The sequence below is a fragment of the Balaenoptera borealis genome (genome assembly GCF_965194805.1).
Source record: "Balaenoptera borealis genome assembly, chromosome: 16".
Lineage (NCBI taxonomy): Eukaryota > Metazoa > Chordata > Mammalia > Artiodactyla > Balaenopteridae > Balaenoptera > Balaenoptera borealis.
In genome coordinates, this window is record NC_138872.1 from 82,041,318 (window position 1) to 82,061,765 (window position 20,448).

Here is a 20,448-nt window from a genome sequence, read left to right on the forward strand (position 1 = left end):
ACTACAGAGACCAGTCAAAGCCCAGGTTAACACCTGTGTTTTTGATCAACTGGCTCTAGATTGGAGGTTCCAACAATCCCCTCCTCGGGTTTGATTAATTTGCTGGAGTGGCTCACAAAACTCTGAGAAAGATTTTGCTTGCTAGATCACTGGTTTATCATAAAAGGATGGCACTCAGGAACAGACAGATGGAAGAGAGGCACAGGGCAAGGTATGGGGAAAGGGCAGTGGAGCTTCCATCCTCTCTCCGAGGGCACAATTCTTCCTGAATCTCCAACCCAGAAGTTCTCCAAATCCCGTCCTTTTGAGTTTTTATGGAGACTTCCTTACAGTCATGACTGATTAAATCATTGACCATTGGTGTAGGAGGTGGGGATGGTGAGACTGAAAGTTCCAACCCCCTAATCCCTTGGTTGGCTCCAATGACAACCAGTCCAGAACCTCAGAGTCACCTCATCAACATAACGAAAGACAACTTTGTTGCTCTCCTCACTTAGGAAACTCTAAGCATTTTAGGAGCTCTGTGCCAGAAATGGGACAAACACCAAATATATATTTCTTATCATAAATCACAGTATCACAGGCTGCACTCCTGGGTAATCCTTCCCACTTTCCCTTTTTTACCCCTGCCCCTACTCAGGAGTATTATGGGATAACTGAGCAAAAGGGAAGGAATGTGCTTTGTAAGAACATATCTTGGGGGAAGCTTGGGGAGCCAGAGGGTAGGAGGCATTTGGGGTCTGGGACCTGGCAGCCTGCAAGCGCCATGTAATGTTGCAGAGTCCACTTCCTTGGTTCTCTGTGGCCAAGAGGGGATCAAGCCTATCTGACCTATGCAGGCTCTCTTAAAGCCCAAGCCACCTCCATTTCTCAAATTAAGTAGTATGTGAAAACCAAAGAGAAGCAAAAGCAGGGTTCCAAAATTGTGGCACGATTGAAATAGATACATTTAACAAATGAATGCTTTTAACAGGGAGACGTTACAAACCTTTATAATTTTGATAGTCATGCAATAATTACAGGGTTTACAAAGTTAATCCCTGAGGCAGAATGCTGTAATGAGACACCGGTTAAACTGTAGGCTGAAAGTCTCCTTCCTTTACAGTGGGCATGTCTCTGGCTGAATATATGACCAACCCCCTTTAGAGGACTGTTCAAAACCTACATTTGAGGCTCTTCGTGAATGAGGCCCAAGAAAAGAATCCCTCTCGCTCTGGCTAGGCTCCAGATACAGCTTTAACATGCCTCAATTTCTAGTTATTCTTATGACCCTAAGGAAGGGGTCCGAGACAGAATTAATAATGTGGTCATGAGTCACATCCTCAGCTCTGGACTCATACTTTTTTTCCACACTCAACTGAATTTATAGTTCCTTCTAGGACTATAAGTTTCCCAGGACTGGAAAGGGTTCATTAATTTATTAAGTTAGCTTAAATCATCTAAGATCCTACAGCAGTCTGCTTTTCCTGTATTTGGAAATACTAAAATTTAGGACAGTGTACTAAGTTCAAAGTTCATAATACTTTGAAGTATTTTTATGCTCTGAATGTTTACATTTTCTTGTCAGTTTCTTGCCATGTGGTAACTATACAACCTGCCTAAAGACGAATATTTTTCTACTGGTATTTCAATTTGTGACCTAAATGTTTAGGCATTCAGAATGAGAAAACTATCCAGAGTTGAGAAATGAGGCTTTATTTATAGAGGTTTTTAGTAACTTATAAAACTAACAGCGTTTGACAAAGTTTGCCAAGCTTTATAGTCAGAGATCAAGGGCTGTCCACAGCAGGGAAGAACAGTTTAGAAAAATTATGAGCTATCCTATTTTTAGGTAGGTTATGAATGTTATCTGTCTGAGTTAATTCTTATGCCTTGGTCAGAGGTAATAGCTATACAAAGGAGTTGCTTACCTTGGCTTTCAAGTCTGACTTTAAAACTGCAAATTTTGACATAGTTTAGTTTATTAGCAGCCTTCTTAGAAGGTTCCAATGTATAATTATTTAGCTAAAATCACTAGCTTTGGGAATTGTTTAATTGATAATGCTGTTCATTGTGATTTTTACCTGTAAGCAGCCTACTTTAAATTATTTGTTATAGCCAAGAGAAATGTCTCTAAAAACAGTTTTATCATTTTTAGTGTACATCTATCCATTGTCTGCCCCTATGCTCTATTTTTCCTCCTGGTTACTTATGGCTAGAATGGGCATTCCTGTGTAACTGGTCCAGTTGATTGCATACGTAATGGATGATCTACCTAACTTATGTTGTCTTAGAAGTTTTGCCCTCGAGGAGAAAGTATGGGTCACTTTCTTTGGCAACAGGGCTTGTAAGGTGAGAGGTTTGGTGGCCTTGTTCTAGGTCCTTTGGTGGAAGCCAGCCTCTGCAGGTAGAGAATGCAGAGCTTGGAGATGGACATCATTTGAGGTTATGTTGTGGAGAGATTTCATGGTGGGAGTTTGGTAAATGAAAGGTCACACGGAAGATTTAACTGAGATGGTGAAATGGCATATCTACAGACTCGTGTTTTCCTATCTATGAAGTGAAGTATTGAAGTGGGTCTGTTTTTCGAATTCTGGATTACAGCCCCTTCAGCGGTTCAGGATCAGCATTAATCACTGACACCTCCCCACACAGAAACTATCGGTGCGTCTTATGAAATTTTTTCTTGGTACTTTTGTTTCAGCAATATATAGGTGCACTGGTGTCACCAGTGTTCGGGGCCTTGTGGATTTGGTAGAAGCAGCATGCATCCTCGCTGCTATGGTTCCACTCAGTCTAATTGTTTGAAAAGTCAATAATGCATCGCTTTAGAACCTACTTGGTGGACCAGGGAAATGAGACGGTAGAACACTGCCATCAGTTGCTGTAGTAAGGGACCTCCTTTTCATCCTGTTCCACCTATCTATGTAGTCCTGTGTAAAGAAAATGTTTATGTCCGCTTCAGTGACTCGGTGAAAAGCTACTAAATTGGGTCCTTATCTCAGGCTTATTTTTAAATTGGCTTGTGCTGTGGTGCTTCTGATTAATTCTAAAATGGAGCTTGTAGTTCTTAAACCTGTTGTGTGCTAGAAATACCTGAGACTAGCTCTGCTCCCACCCTGAACAATACTAAAATTGAAAACTGGGAAATGTGTCTCAGGACACTCTTTTCAAAAGTTCCCCGAGATGCTTCTGACACAGCCTGTCATCACCAGTTGGTGGAAAGTTTAACAACTTTGGACCTACATCTAGTTTCAGTTGTCTTAAAACTTCATGTCATTTTGTATTATCTTTTAACTTGTTCCATTTCTGTTTCAGGCTATACTCTTCAGTGAGGGGAGAGGGTTGTGTATTTCATCACCAGCAGAGGACTTCCATATACTTGAGCATAGCAATGTGACGACTGCTCTCTCTTATCACTGTCTGTAGTCTTTAGACAAGGTTTTGTTGCTGTTGTTTGTTGTTGTTGGTAAAGTTAAAATATATAGGCAGTAATGATGCAAAAAAGTTAATATGCAATGTCTAGTAATATCTTACTAATTTATATGTGGACATGGCATATATGAATTAAATGTATGAAAAGAAGAAGAAGATGATAAGTGCTATGGGAAAAAAGAAAAAGCAAAAGTAGATCAGGGCAAATGGGATCCAGAGTGTGCTACAGTATTAAATAGGGTGGTCATGGTGGGTCTCTCTGAGGAGACATTGAGAAGAGTCGAGTGAAGACCGGAAGGAGGTGAGGAAGTCAGCCTGGAGGAAACCCGGGACAGAGTATCCGCGGCAGAGGTAACATGATGCCAAGGCTTGGTGTGTGCACGGATGTGTGTGCCTGATGTACTGGAGAATCGGCAGAGAGGCCAGTGTGGTTGGAACTTTCTGTGCTCAGGGAGGTAATGGGCCTGATCTCATAGGGGCATATGTAGGAATTTGATTTCTTCCTCTGAATTAGTGGTTGTCAACTTTTTAAAAATTATCATGCCCCTTAGGAAACTTTCTAGACAATTTTATTTTCCTAATGGCTATCCTTTCATAAACTGTTAATACCACAGATATAACATATATTCGTTTACGTACTGTGGCCCTTTGGAGGGCCACTAACCATTGTACAATAATATCCAAGATTCTTTTCACTCCCTGCCCCCCACCCCAAACCATTTTTATCCCCTTGGAGACGATACTGCTCCTGTTGAGAATATATGTTCTGAGTGAAATTTTATATAGTTGGTCCTGCCTGTCACAATTGGGGGACATCCTGGAGTGCTGGGTGATGGCCCTGAATCACTCTGAGAGGCTGCTCAGGACCCTGGCAGGAGCGAAATAAACTTTACTTTCTCACAACCCATAATTCAGACCCACATTTTTTTCGTACATTAAAAAAAATTCGAACGTGGACATGAATTTACCTCTTGCCTCTTTGGTAGGAAAACCCCTCCCACAAATCCCATGCCCGTTGCTCTCATTTTTTGTTTCCTTGTGCTTTATTTCACTCCCCCCCATGACCAAGTGAGTAATTGTGATCCTCGGTGGGGGACCCGTTTCACCTCCTCCCCTTCACACCCACCACGTGGGCACCAGTGCACTTGCACAGAATTCCTAATGCTATTGATCATGCTTTCCTGCCCCAAATGCACTGAGAGCCCAGAGTGGGGAAGGGCAGTAGGGAAAGGAGAGGGAGTAGGGTAGAGAGGAGGGAGAAAAACAAAGGAAGAGACAAGTAAAGCGCGAGTAGGTCAGGGTTGGGAAGTGTTTGGGATGAGAAGATGCTAATTATTCCCACACAGCTGGTACCCTGCAACCCCCTCTCGCCTGATAGGGAGACATCTCAGTGATCCTGTAAGCCCTCTCCCAAGACCACAACAAAAACAAAGCTAGGAAACTCTGAATTCGGTTATAAGTCTGAACTCTCTAGTCAGGTTTAAAAAAATACTTCATGATCTGGCTGTAATCTTCCATTCTGGCTGCATCTTCTGCCTCTGCCTTCCTGGGATTATCCGTTTTTCTCTCTCTGCAGGTGGCACTTCTGTCTGGGATGCTCTTCCCTCCCTCCTCTGCCTATCTGTGAACTATTTCATTCTTTAAAGCCCTCTTCAAACCACCACTTCCTCTGGGAAGACTCTCCTGTGCCCAGAATTAATCGCAGGGTCCTCTGTGCTATTCTAGAAATTACAGCATCATACTGCAGCTACTAGTCTGTAAGCTGGGTTCCCACTTTAGCGCTGAGCTCTTCACAGCATTCTAGCAGCGTGCCTGACCCAGCCGTTGATCTATGTTTGCAGAAGGAATAAATGAAAAGAGGTGGGTAGTTAGAACACTCCCTCACATCATACACAAAAATAAACTCAAAATGGCTTAAAGACTTAAATATAAGACAGGACACCATAAAACTCATAGAAGAGAATGTAGGTAAAACATTCTCTGACATAAATAGCAGCAATACTTTTTGGATCCGTCGCCTAGAGTAATGGAAATAAAAGCAAAAATAAACAAATGGGACCTAATTAAACTTAAATGCTTTTGCACAGCAAAGGAAACCATAAACAAAATGAAAAGACAACCTATAGAATGCGAGAAAATATTTGCAAACAACGTGACTGACAAGAAACTATCGGTGTGTTTCAAACAGCACATATGGCTCAATATCAAAAAAACCCCAAACAACCTGATTAAAAAATGGACAGAACTGAATAGACATTTTCAGAGAGGAAATGCAGATGGCCAACAGGCACATGAAAAAATGCTAAACATTACTAATCATCAGGGAAATGCAAATCAAAACCACAGTGAGATACCAACTCACACCTGTCAGAATGGCTATCATCAAAAGGAACACAAATAACAAATACTGACGAGGATGTAGAGAAAAGGGAACCCTCGTACACTGTTGGTAGCAATGTAAATTGGTGCAGCCACTGTGAAGAACAGTATGGAGGTTCCTTAAAAAAATAAAAATAGAACTACTGTATGATCCAGCAATCCCACTCCTGGGCATATATCTGAAGAAAACCATAGTTTGAAAATATACACACACCCTAATGTTCATAGCTGCACTACTTACAGTAGCCAAGACATGGAAGTAACCTAAATGTCCAGTGACAGATGAATGGATAAAGAAGATGTGGTACATATATAAAATGAAATATTACTCAGCCATAAAAAAGTATGAAATAATGCCATTTGCAGCAATATGGATGGACCTAGAGGTTATCATACTAAGTGAAATAAGTCAGACAGAGAAAGACAAATACCATGCACTATCGCTTATATGTGGATTCTAAAAAAATGATACAAATGAACTTATCTACAGAAATAGAGTCACAGATGTAGAAAACAAACTTATGGTTACCAGGAGGGAAAGTGGGGGAGGGATAAATTGGGAGATTGGGATTGACATATACACACTACCATATATAAAATGGATAACTATTAAGGACCTACTGTATAGCACAGGGAACTCTACTCAATACTCTGTAATGACCTATATGGAAAAAGAATCTAAAAAAGAGTGGATATATGTATATGTATAACTGATTCATTTTGCTGTACAGCAGAAACTAACACAACATTGTAAATCTATACTCCAATAAAAACTATACTCCAATAAAAATTTTAAAAAACAATGCAACAATAAAATTCGTATACATGTGAAAAAAAATAAATTTGTTCATATTATAAAAGACTTAGAAATTAGGAGAAAAGGCACCAACAGTCCCAAGACCTCAACTACAATCACTATTATTATTATTTTTAATTAATTTATTTTTTATTTATTTATTTTTGACTGTGTTGGGTCTTTGTTGCTGCGTGTGGGCTTTCTCTAATTGTGGCGAGCGGGGGCTACTCTTCGTTGTGGTGCGCAGGCTTCTCATTGTGGTGCCTTCTCTTGTGGTGGAGCACGGGCTCTAGGTGCGTGGGCTTCAGCAGTTGTGGCACACAGGCTCAGTAGTTGTGGTGCATGGGCTTAGTTTCTCTGCAGCATATGGGATCTTCCTGGACCAGGGCTCGAACTTGTGTCCCCTGCATTGGCAGGCGGATTCTTAACCACTGCGCCACCAGGGAAGCCCCACTATTGTTATTTTGATGTAGTTTATTTCTCATATTAAAATGTATTTTTAAACATGGAAAAAAAAAAGAAAAGATACATACACCCCAACGTTCATAGCAGCACTGTTCACAATAGCCAAGATGTGGAAGCAACCTAAGTGTCCATCAACAGATGAACGGATAAAGAAGACATATATACATTTATGTATGTATATATACATACATAAATGCAATACTACTCAGCCATAAAAAAAATGAAATAATGCCATTTTCAGCAACACGGATGGACCTAGAGATTATCATACTAAGTGAAGTAAGTCAGAGAAAGACAAATATTATATGACACCACTCATATGTGGAATCAAAAAAATAGTACAAATGAACTTATTTACAAAACAGAAACAGACTCACAGACATAGAAAACAAACTATGGTTACCAAAGGGGAAGGGGGCGGGGAGGGATAAACTGGGAGTATGGGATTAACAGAGGCACACTACCATATATAAAATAAACAACAAGGATTTACTGTATAGCACAGGGAACTATATTCAATATCTTGTAATAAACTATAATGGAAAAGAATTTTAAAAAAGAATATAGATATATACATATATATGTGTAACTGAATCACTTTGCTCTATACTGGAAACTAACACAATATTGTAAATCAACTATACTTCAATTTTTATAAATAAATAAATAAGAAAAGAGATTGGTGAGGAGGGAGAAAGAGGAAAGGAGAAAGAGCAGAAAAGGAAGAAAACCGAACTAGTAATCAAAGGAGGCAGGAAGTAGAAGAATAAGAGGAGGAGAAAAAGAACAAACAATCATGCCTCATCCAGAATTTGTAATGTGCATTTTATGTCTTCAGAGCTTTTGCAGGTTATATTTACCAACTCAACCACTTTGTAATGTAAATAAGGTAGATATGATTAATTTCATTACAGAAGAAACAAGTTAAGCAAGTTATGCAAGATATACAGTAAGTAGCTAGATATTAACAGTGGGTATGACCTGAATCCAGGATTTTTGAGGGGAGTGGTGGAGGTGTATTATGTATTTCTTTGCAGAGATAAGGAAAAAACAGATTGTGAAAGGAGAAGACCACCCCCACCCATCCACCCCTCCCCAAAAAAGGAAGAAGTAAAATATTCAGGAATTTGGAAGGGATGGGGTGGGTTTCATGTCTGTTTTTCTCTTAAGTCAATAGTCACATTTAGCTCCTCAACCATACAACTCTAGAGGATGGATTTGAGGTTATTTGTTTTGGAGAAATGAAGGCAGAGGAGGTAAGAGGGAAAGAAAACAAGTTGAGTCTTGGGGTTAAGGAAAATAGTGACATCTAATTCTTTTGTCATTAGGACTAGATGCAGCTTAGGACAGTGCAGACTGGAGCCCAAAAGGTGCAAAAATGGGAAGTAAAAGAAAGCATGATGGGTTTTGTGTAGGGTCCCTAGATGAATCTGCATCCCTAGGGCAAAGAGATGGAGGAGGTTTGTTGATGAAGGCAGTTAACATTTTAAAATCTATTTTAAAAACCAAACAATACAGAAGAATTGTAGCAACATTAGGAAACATGCATAAGCAAAAAGGTGAAAATAAAAGTTACCCACAATCAGGGCTTCCCTGGTGGCACAGTGGTTAAGAATCCGCCTGCCAATGCAGGGGACACTGGTTCGAGCCCGGGAAGATCCCACATGCTGTGGATCAACTAAGCCCGTGCAGCACAATTACTGAGCCTGCGCTCTAGAGCCTGCGAGCCACAATGACTGAGCCCACGTGCCACAACTACTGAAGCCCGCGCGCCTAGAGCCCATGCTCCGCAACAAGAGAAGCCACCGCAGTGAGAAGCCACCACAATGAGAAGCCCGCGCACCACAACGAAGAGTAGCCCCGGCTCGCTGCAACTAGAGAAAGCCCACGCGCAGCAACAAAGACACAACACAGCCAAAAAAAAAAAAAAAGACTAACAGAAAAGAGAAAACTATCACAGGACTTGTGACTTAGCTCCCATTTAGAAAAGAAAAACAGACACAATATCTATAGCGATTATTTTAAATAAAAGTATATCCCAAGCAGCCAGCATCAAGTACAAGTCTTGAAGGCATCTGAAGAGCAGGAAGGTAAAATAGAAAAGCTAGCCAGTTGTTCAGTGATCATGATCTCTGTGAACTCAACTGTAAAGTTGGCATCAGACTAATTGTAGCACTTGCTTATCATGCTTTTGAGAAAAGTCCAGCTAATTTATCCCTCTCCCCCTTTCCCCTTTAGTAACCATAAGTTTGTTTTCTATGCCTGTGAGTCTATTTCTGTTTTGTAAATAAGTTCATTTGTATTTTTTTGATTCCACATATAAGTGATATCATACAGTATTTGTCTTTCTCTGTCTGACACTTCACTTAGTATGATAATCTCTGGGTCCACCCATGTTACTGCAAATGGCATCATATCATTCTTTTTTTATGGCTGAGTAATATTCCATTACATATATATACCACACCTTCTTTATCCATTTGTCTGTGGATGGACACTCATGATGGCTGCTTTAAAAGTCCTCATCAGATAATTCCAACATCTGAGTAATCTTGGTATTGGCACCGGGTGATTGTCTTTTCTCATTCAAGTTGTGATTGCCCTGGTTCTTGGTATGATGAGTGATTTTCTCTTGTATACTGGACATTTTAGGTATTATATTGTGAGACCCCAGGTCTATTTAGCAGGCAGTCACCCTGTTTAGGTGTAGCATGTAGGTCCAGGTAGGGGGGGGAATGTTCAGCTCCCTTTGGGCTCTGCTGATGCCACCCTGGTGTAAGTGGAGCACCAATTCCCATGGTCTTGTTGCCTCCAGATGAAGGGGGAAGTTCAGGTCCACACTTTGCACTACTGACATTAGGGTGGGGGAGTGCAGTGCCAACCAGCATTTCTTCACTCCATTTTTTCCTGCTGTTTTGCTGCCAGGTGGGAACAGAAGCTCAGATCCCTCCTGGAGTCAATTTTATTTTGATTAGTGTATATGTTACTTTGAATTCTTTATACCCTACAAAGAACCCAGTAGATATCTTGCAAATGGAAATATTCTTTAAGAATATTCAGCAGATGGAATAAATAGTGGAATGAATACCACTTTAGAGCAAATCAGCTAAAGATTTATTTCAGAATTCAGGTTCTCTTCCTCATCGCTACAGTATTCTTTAGAATTCTCTTTACTCTGCTACAGTTAATAATTCTTTATGTTAACTTTCCCTGTTCCAATTAATGTGTGATTTCTTTCTCCTGATTGGACACAGACTGATACACTAGTAGTTCCTAATGAATCCCTTTTTTGACATTTCTCTTTTTTGCAGTAATAAAAATAGCCCTGGAATTTCAGTGGCTGTTTGACACAAAAGTTTATTTTGAACTCACCTGAAGTCCAGCCAGTGTCTGGGAGCAGCCTTCCACACTGCTGTCCTCCAGGCTGCTACTCGAAAAGCCAGGTCCCTTTCATTCTATGTCTCCACTGTCCCCTAGGGCCTCCCCAGAGGTCACTACTCGTCTTCTGCACCCAGCCCACTGATGAGCTGAGACAGAGAGACAGAGACAGAGACAGAGAGAACAAAGGATTGCATGAGATGTTTGATGTCCAGGCATGGAAATGGTATGCATCTTCACTGCCCAAGTTCCAACGACCACAACCTATTCACGGTCCAAACAGGGAATTTGGGAAACACTGTCTTCAGGAAAAGAAAATGCAACTAGCTAGCCCCCACTTCCCATCTTTCTAATGTATTTACATTAATTTTAGACATAGTAATCTGTGTCTAATATATTTTATAATTATATATTTTTATAATTGTATATTTTTCTCGTCATAGTCAAAACTAATACTGTGATTTAGTTTCTTGTATAGTGATTCGTATTTCCTTGTCTCTCTCTTTCTTCCTTCCTCCCTCTTTCCTTCCTTCTTTTCTTTCTTTCTTTTCTTTCTTCCTTTTCTTTCTTTCTTTCTTCCTCTCTCTCTCTTTCTTTTTCTTTTCTTTCTTTCTACTTTTCATCAATAAATATTTATTAAGCACCTGTGATGTCCAGGCAGTGTTCTAGGTTCTAGGAAAATAGCAGTGACCAACAAGAAAAAAAGATTCCTGTTTTGAGGTGCATAAACTCTGGTGAAAAGACTCAGAAACAAGTAACAAAATAAATATACATACGACTCCGAAGAATGAAAACTTTTGTGAGAAAAAGTAACGTGAAAGTTCAAGATGACGATGGGGAGGAAGATGTTTCTGAGGCCGGGTCATGTGGGCTGAGTCCAGAACAATATGGAGCCAGCTCTGTGACCATCTTGGTGATCATCTCTGTCTCATGCAACCCTCTGCCTCTTTTTCCACTACACCTCTGCAGCTGAACATGCTTGGAGAAAAAGTTCAACCACACTGAATGTTCTCACTTTAAAACCTCAAGGGGGCCTAATGCTGCACAATAATCACGGTGGTTCTCAGAATGTGATCCCCAGACCGGCAGCATCAGTATCACCTGGGAGCTTGTTAGACATACAACTTCTCAGGCCCCACCCCAGACCTACTGAATCAGAAATCCTGGGGAGGAGCTCAGTCTGTGTTTCAACAAGCCCTCCAGATGACTCATGCACACTGAAGGTTGAGAGCCACTGCACTCATCCCACCGTATTTCTCTCTCCTGAAACCTTCCTCATCCTCACACTCAGCTGATGACTTAACCTATTTTCTTGGACAAAACGAAGCAAAAACTTTCCATGCTCCCATCTACAACTGGTCCTTCCACTTCAGCCCTAAACCTCATCCCCTCTTGCCTATTCAAGAATATCACTCTTGGGCTTCCCTGGTGGCGCAGTGGTTGAGAATCTGCCTGCCAATGCAAGGGACACGGGTTCGAGCCCTGGTCTGGGAAGATCCCACATGCCGCGGAGCAACTAGACCCGTGAGCCACAACTACTGAGCCTGCGCGTCTGGAGCCTGTGCTCCGCAACAAGAGAGGCCGCGATAGTGAGAGGCCCGCGCAACGCGATGAAGAGTGGCCCCCACTTGCCGCAATTAGAGAAAGCCCTCGCACAGAAACGAAGACCCAACACAGCCATAAATAAATAAATAAAATAAAATAAAATTAAAAATTAAAAAAAAAATCCAACACCCTTTAAAAAAATAGAACATCACTCGACCAATTTTCCCCTCTCCCTCCTAAATCATCTTCCTTCTCAATAGCCTTATTTCCATCACATTCCCATTAGCATAGAGACATGTTACTTTTTACTTTACTTTCACATGCTTAAGTATTTTCAAGTGAATTACAGACATCATGATGTTCCACCCCCAAATATTTCAGTATAAACCTTTAAAAAAAACAGAATATCTTTAAACATAACCAAAAGTAGATTCTTTGCATCTAATACCCAGTTCATAATCAAATTTGCTCAGTTGTCCTTCAAGAGTTTATACAATTGTGTTTTCAAAGCCAAATCCATTCCAGGATCTGGTGTTTTGTCCCTTGATTTTTTTTTTAAATGCAGGCCAGTCCTTTCTTTTCTTGACCCTGATGTATGGAAAAGCCAGGGCCATTTTGTCCTGTTAAATGTTCCACCTCTGGATATTTCTGATTGCTTCCTTATGGTGGCATTTAGTTTGTCCTCTATTTCTTGTATTTCCCATAAACTGGAATTTAGAGTTAAAGGCTTGATAGATTTAACTTAAGCATATGCGTTAAGTGATGTTAAATTCTGTTTGCAGCACATCGGAGGATGCAAAGTATCTGATTGTTTACCATTAGTGATGATAAGAGTGACCCCTGGGTAAGAGGAAAAACGCCTGATCCCTCCACAGTACAGTTATGTTTTCCTCTTGGGGCCAGAAAGGAACCCTGTATTATTTTGGCATTGGAAAAATTCCAGAAATCCTCATTCCCATCCTCCTAATTATTTTAACACAACTTATAATTATTGCATGTGTGTATATATATATATATATATTAATGAGTGCACATAATTTAAAATTTTATTATAAAATAAAACATAGAGCAAATGCATAAAACAATTTAACAAATTGTTATAAAATGGTCACCCATATAACGTCCACCCAAAATAAGAATGAAAACATGACCCTCAGTCCAGAAGCCCTCTGGTACCGTGTCTCTCCACAGTTACAACTCCCTCTCTCTCTCCCATTATTCTAGGTGTACCCATGATTCTAACTTTTATAATATTTATGCCCTCATTTTTCTTTATCATTTTGCCAACTTATTAGGCATTCCTAAACAATTCATGTGAGTTTTGCCTGATTTTCAGCTTCATATAAATGAAAACATACTCTATGAATTCCACTGTGTCTGGCTTCTCTATTCAGTATTATATATTTAAGATTCATCCATATTCTCTCATGTAATTGTAGCTCATCCATTTCCATTGTCATATGGTCTTTCGTTGTATGATTGTATCACACTATATTTTTACATTCTACTGTGGATAAGACTGCTATAAAAATTGCTACTGGGCTTCCCTGGTGACGCAGTGGTTGAGAATCTGCCTGCCAATTCAGGGGACACGGGTTAGAGCCCTGGTCTGGGAAGATCCCACATGCCGAGGAGCGGCTGGGCCCGTGAGCCGCGATGAAGAGTGGCCCCCGCTTGCCCCAACTAGAGAAAGCCCTCGCACAGAAACGAAGACCCAACACAGCCATAAATAAAATAAATAAAATGAAACTTAAAAAAAAAAAATTGCTACCATAGGGGGAATTCCCTGGCAGTCTAGAGGTTAGGACTCTGCTTCCACTGCAGGGGGCATGGGTTCCATCCCTGGTTGGGGAACTAAGATCCCATGAAGTACAGATGGTTTACAATGCTGTGTTAATTTCTGCTGTACAGCAAAGTGACTCAGTTATACATATATATACATTCTTTTTTTTTTTTTTTAATTTTTGGCCATGGTATTCTATTTATTTATTTATTTATTTATTTTTGGCTGTGTTGGGTCTTCGTTTCTGTGTGAGGGCTTTCTCTAGTTGTGGCAAGCGGGGGCCACTCTTCATCGCGGTGCGCGGGCCTCTCACTGTCGCGGCCTCTCTTGTTGCGGAGCACAGGCTCCAGACGCGCAGGCTCAGTAGTTGTGGCTCACAGGCCTAGTTGCTCTGCGGCATGTGGGATCTTCCCAGGCCAGGGCTTGAACCCGTGTCCCCTGCATTAGCAGGCAGATTCTCAACCACTGCGCCACCAGGGAAGCCCCTACATTCTTTTTCATATTCTTTTCCATTATGGTTTATCACAGGATACTGAATATAGTCCCCTGTGCTATATGGTAGGATCTTGTTGTTTATCCATCCTATATATAACAGGTTTGCATGTAACTTTTGAGTCCATATGAGTATGTGTTTCTGTAGGGTGTCATCTGGCAGTGGTTTTGCTGATCAGAAAGTAGGTGTGTCTTTGACTTACTGGATTCTGCCGATTTTTAAAACGTGGTTTTACCTGTTTACTGTTTTACCAGCAGTTTCTTATTGTTCCACATTCTTGCCAGCATTTGATATCAGAATTTTTAAATATTTGGCAAAAATTACGGGTGTGTACTAGTGGCTCACGCGGTTTTAATTTGAATTTCTCTGATTATTTACAAGAGAACACTAATTTTTTAACCTTGGATATTTGGAACCTGATTGAGCTGGCACTGCTGGCTGAGTTCATCCTTTCCCCGTAGCTCTGCTGTGCATCTTTGTCATAAATCAGGTGTCCATATGTCCATCTGCTTGGGGGCTCTCTATTCTGTTTAGTGAATTTGTCTCTACCAGCACCAATACCACCCACCCAGTCTTCATTACTATCATTTTGTAATAATTCTGGATTTCTGGTGGACAAGACCTACATTTTTTAGGTCCTTGACCCATGTTCACTCCACTTTTTTTTTAGAAGGGCTTTGGCAGTTTTTGATCTTTTGTGCTTCCATATGAATCTTTTAATCAATCTGTGGAATTACAAAAAAAGAAATTCCTTTTGGGATTTTAATTGTGATTATATTGAATTTGTAGTTCATTTTGGTTTCAAATTAGATACTATGAACATGATATACCGTTCCATTAATAATATTTTTGTTATTGATTTCTAATGTAATTGCCTTGTGACCAGAGAACACATTTCATATAATTTAAATCTTTTGAGATTTGATGAGACTCACTTTTTGGCCCAGTATACAATCAATTTTGTAAATGTTCCACATGTATATTCTGCAACTGATAGCTTTATTGTCTAAATAGGATGGTTTTTATTTTGGTTCCCGGCCAGGGATCGAACCTACGCCCCCTGCAGTAGAAGCTCAGAGTCTTAACCACTGGACTGCCAGGGAAGTCCCATAAATAGGATGGTTTTTAAATCATGCTGTTCAAATCTCTTACATCATCACTTACTTACATATAACATAATCTTTTGTTTACTTATTTTACCAATTACTGAGAGACATGTATACAAATCTCCCAGAACAACTGTGAATTTATTTCTCTGAGTATGTGCACATTTTGAAGTTCACTTTATTTATTTAATGCCATATTGCTATTTAGAATTATATCAATATAATTATAGCAATATAATAATTATAGCAATATAATAAATGACATATCCCTGGCAAACTGAACTTATTATCATTATGAAGAAACCTTTCTTATTTCTAGAAATGATATTTGCCTTAAGGTCTATACCAACTTTCTTTGTTACTGTTTGCATGGTTTATCTTTTTATACTAGGTTTGTCTGAATCAGGATTCAAATAAGATACACACAATTGCAATTGGTTGAGTTGTTTCCATTTCTTTTAATAATTATGGTGCTATTCAGTTACCTATTGCATATTAGGTGAGTTGTAATAGTTTGTGCTTTTTAATGAATTGGTTTATCCCATTTAAGATGTCAAATTAATGTGCATGGAGCTGTTTGTAGTATTTCCTTATTATACTTTTGATGCTTGCAGAGTCTGTAGTGATAGCCTCTATTTCCTTCCTGGCATTGGTAATTTTTGTCTTCTCTTATTTTTCATTTGATTTTTCTATATTTTCAATCAACTGTGATTAGATATGGAATTTTCAAGAAATTCTTTGGCTTTGTTGGGATCTTTGAAACAATAGATAGATGCCCCTCATTAGATCTTTAATTATTTCTGGGGAATTCTCAGCTACTGTTTCTACAAATGTTTTTTTCTCACTATTTTCTCTAAGTTCAATCAGGTCCCATTTGTTTGTTTTTGCTTTTATTTCATTTACTTTAGGAGATGGATCCAAAAAAACATTGCTGCAATTTATGTCAAAGAGTGTTTTGCCTATGTTTTCCTCTAGGAGTTTTATAAGTGAAAAGACAACCCACTAAATGGGGGAAAATACTTGCAAATGAAATGATTAATATGGGATTAATATCCAACATATTAGCTCATAGAGCTCAACATAAAAAAACACCAAAAAACCCAAACAACCTGATTAAAAAATGGGCAGAACTGAATAGACATTTTTCCAGAGAGGAAATGCAGATGGCCAACAGGCACATGAAAAAATGCTAAACATTACTAATCATCAGGGAAATGCAAATCAAAACCACAATGAGATACCAACTCACACCTGTCAGAATGGCTATCATCAAAAGGAACACAAATAACAAATATTGGTGAGGATGTAGAGAAAAGGGAACCCTCGTACACTGTTGGAACGTAAACTGGTGCAGCCACTGTGGAAAACAGTATGGAGGTTTCTCAAAAACAAACAAACAAACAAACTAAAAATAGAACTACCCTATGACCCAGCAATTCCAATCCTGCATATATATCTGAAAAAAAACTCAAAACACTAATTTAAAAAGATACATGCACCCCTGTGTTCATAGCAGCATTCTTTACAATTGCCAAGATATGGAAGCAGCGTAAGTGTCCATCGACAGATGAATGGATAAAGAAGATGTGGCACATATATACAATGGAATATTACTCAGCCATAAAAAAGAAACGAAATTGAGTTATTTGTAGTGAGGTGGATGGACCTAGAGTCTGCCATACAGAGTGAAGTAAGTCAGAAAGAGAAAAACAAATATCGTATGCTAACACATATATATGGAATAAAAAAAAAAAAAAGGTCATGAAGAACCTAGGGGCAGGACGGGAATAAAGACACAGACCTCTAGAGAATGGACTTGAGGACATGGGGAGGGGGGAGGGTAAGCTGGGACAAAGTGAGAGAATGGCATGGACATATATACACTACCAAACGTAAAATAGATAGCTAGTGGGAAGCAGCAGCATAGCACAGGGAGATCAGCTCAGTGCTTTGTGACCACCTAGAGGGGTGGGATAGGGAGGGTGGGAAGGAGAGAGACGCAAGAGGGAAGAGATATGCGGATATATATATACGTAGAGCTGATTCACTTTGTTATAAAGCAGAAACTAACACACCATTGTAAAGCAATTATACTCCAATAAAGATGTTAAAAAAATAAATAAATAAAATAAATAGAGTTTGCATGTGAACCGCCCCTGCCAAAAGTGGCTGGTGAAAAAGTCACATTTCCCAGACTTTCTTGCAACTAGGGATTGTCATGTGACATACTTCAAGCCAATGACATTTCTGAGTTGGGCTTCAGGAAAATTCTTTAACAGGCAGAGAGACTTGGCTTTTGCCCTTTTCTCTTTCTTTTACTGACCTCCTAAGATGCAGCTCTGGTGCTGGGAGGGAGCAGACATCTTGTGACCATAGGAAACAGAGCAAATGCTAAGTTTGGTTGAAAGGAAAGTTACAGGGAGCCAGCGTTCCTACTGGGATCACAGGTCTGCTGTGCCCCCGCCCCCAGGCTGCCTTCTTCCAGACTTCTCCTTATGTGAGACACACAATTTTTCTCTAATTTGTTTAAGCTCCTGGGTTATGTTTATTTGTTTCTGTACTTCAGAGCTGAATCCATGTCATATTTCACACAATTGTGGATTTTTCAGCTTATTCTAATTCAAACGATTTTTCTTTCACATGATTGAAATCTGTATTATTACATGCATACCAAAAAAAAAATTGACACAAAAGAGCCAACATCAGGGCATCACTTGTAAAATCACTGACCTTTAAAAATAAAGAAAGAATCCTTTGGGCATTTAAGCAAAACAGGTTTAAGTCACCTATAAGAGAAAATTTTAGATTGACTTAGATTAATAAACAACAACATTGAACACTAGAAGACAGTGGAACAATGCTTGCAAAGCCCACAAACTATAAAAAAAAAATAAAATAAAAATAAAAATAAAAAATAAAAAATAAAAATAAAAAAACAAACCAAAAACACCCAAGAATTTTACACTCACATCTTCAAGGAATTCATGGAAAAGACTCTGACAAGTACAGGTTTCTGGTAACTAACTATACTGCTGAACTGAATGAATAAGCATTTTCAGAACTCTAATGGAAAACTGATGAACTCATAAAAGTGCTAACAAAAGATCAAGATGAAAAAAATTAATTACATGGGACTGAGTGAACTGATGAGGATGATTGTAATTTTTGTGACTTTCTGTTTGAATTAAAAAAAAAAAAAATCCCACAAGGACTCAGAGGCAAAAAATATGTAAATCAATTTTCACTGCAAAGTAAAGGAGCTGTTACAGTGGAGGATTACTGGACTGAATGTCAATATTATGACATAGTATGAGGGTGTTTCGTGTTTGGTAATTGCAGTCATTGTTGCTTTTGTTGTGGTCATCCATTTACAATGCTTGGTGTCAGTCTATTTATCTCTTGTAAAAATAAAATACAGTGTGTATGTGTGAAAAAAAAAAATTGTTTAATTCCACCCATGAACTACGCTGAACATTTCCCTGGACTCCCCTGGTCCAGGCATTATGCTATTTGTATTCATTAAAACTGATTACGGTTTTCTTCATATTTATCACCAGTTTGACTTCCATAGCTGAGGCTTACTCTGCTATCAGCAGGATTCCTTGTCTCCTTTGGAAGTTTTCAAAGTGAAAATCCAAGAACACAAATGAATTCTGGCAGCTGGAAGTCCTTAATTTAGTGTGTGGGTTCCAGTGAGATGAGAGGAACTGTATTTTAGGATAAAACAATTAGATAATCCTGAATTAAACTTGTGGTGTACTCATCACATTCTTTTCTTGGATTCACGTGCAATGTACATGTACTTGACGTGATTCAATTATGTCTTAAGTTCCTGATTGCCAAAGCTAATTGAATAATAAAAGTGTAATGTACCAGTCATATTTACAAAAGTTGCATAGAGCCAATGACCCTGGAAAGGGCACCTTACCTCTAATTGTGCATTATGGGCCATGTGGCCCCTACAAATCATAAAGAATAATCATTAAAATGCTAAAACTCAATTATGAGTTCAACAAAAGGTAGGGACTCTCCATTACATTTTATTAATATTGAAGGAGGATGAAGAGCATGAATGGGCATCTTTTTTTTCTGGTCTGTTGTGTGGTTCCAACCTCAGGACACTTACTGTGATCACAAATGCCTGTAATCCCTTGCACATCTGAACAATCTCATTAAAGAGAAAGGTGTCCTGAAAAAAAAAAAAAAGAATTTTACACTCAGCTAAAGTATTACACAGCTATGAAGGCAACAGACCAACATTTCAAATACGTGATAACCCAGGAAATACAGCTGACTTTCTAAAAGAACAACAAAAGTCAAACTTCAGTCAAATAAGAGATTACTGATATGATTCAGCAATTCTACTCCTGGGTATTTACCTGAAGGAAAGGAAAACACTAACTCAAAAAGATCTCACCTCCAGGGCTTCCCTGGTGGCGCAGTGGTTGAGAATCTGCCTGCCAATGCAGGGGACACGGGTTCGAGCCCTGGTCTGGGAAGATCCCACATGCCACGGAGCAACTAGGCCCGTGAGCCACAATTGCTGAGCCTGTGCGTCTGGAGCCTGTGCTCCGCAACAAGAGAGGCCACGATAATGAGAGGCCTGCGCACCGCGATGAAGAGTGGCCCCCACTTGCCGCAACTAGAGAAAGCCCTTGCACAGAAACGAAGACCCAACACAGCCATAAATAAATAAAAAAAAAAAAAAAAAAAAAAATCTCACCTCCAGGGCTTCCCTGGTGGCGCAGTGGTTGAGAATCTGCCTGCTAATGCAGGGGACACGGGTTCAAGCCCTGGCCTGGGAAGATCCCACATGCCGCGGAGCAACTAAGCCCGTGAGCCACAACTACTGAGCCTGCGCGTCTGGAGCCTGTGCTCCGCAACAAGAGAGGCCGCGACAGTGAGAGGCCCGCGCACCGCGATGAAGAGTGGCCCCCGCTCACCGCAACTAGAGAAAGCCCTTGCACAGAAACGAAGACCCAACACACCCAAAAATAAGTTAATTAATTAATTAAAAAAAAAAAAGATCTCACTTCCATGTTCATACAGTACTATTTACAATAGCCAAGATATAGAAACAACCTAAGTG

The 20,448-nt window shown here is 39.6% G+C and overlaps 1 protein-coding gene across 1 annotated transcript in view; it reads right to left on the minus strand.

The window, feature by feature from the left end:
- Positions 1-19,360: 19,360 nt before the first annotated feature.
- The window catches only part of MBLAC1 (metallo-beta-lactamase domain containing 1), a 44,467-nt gene continuing 43,379 nt past the window's right edge, over positions 19,361-20,448 (minus strand). The window contains exon 2 of the mRNA XM_082361399.1: positions 19,361-19,548. The gene's annotated coding sequence lies outside the window, so the exon portion shown is untranslated. The remainder of the gene's footprint in view (positions 19,549-20,448) is intronic.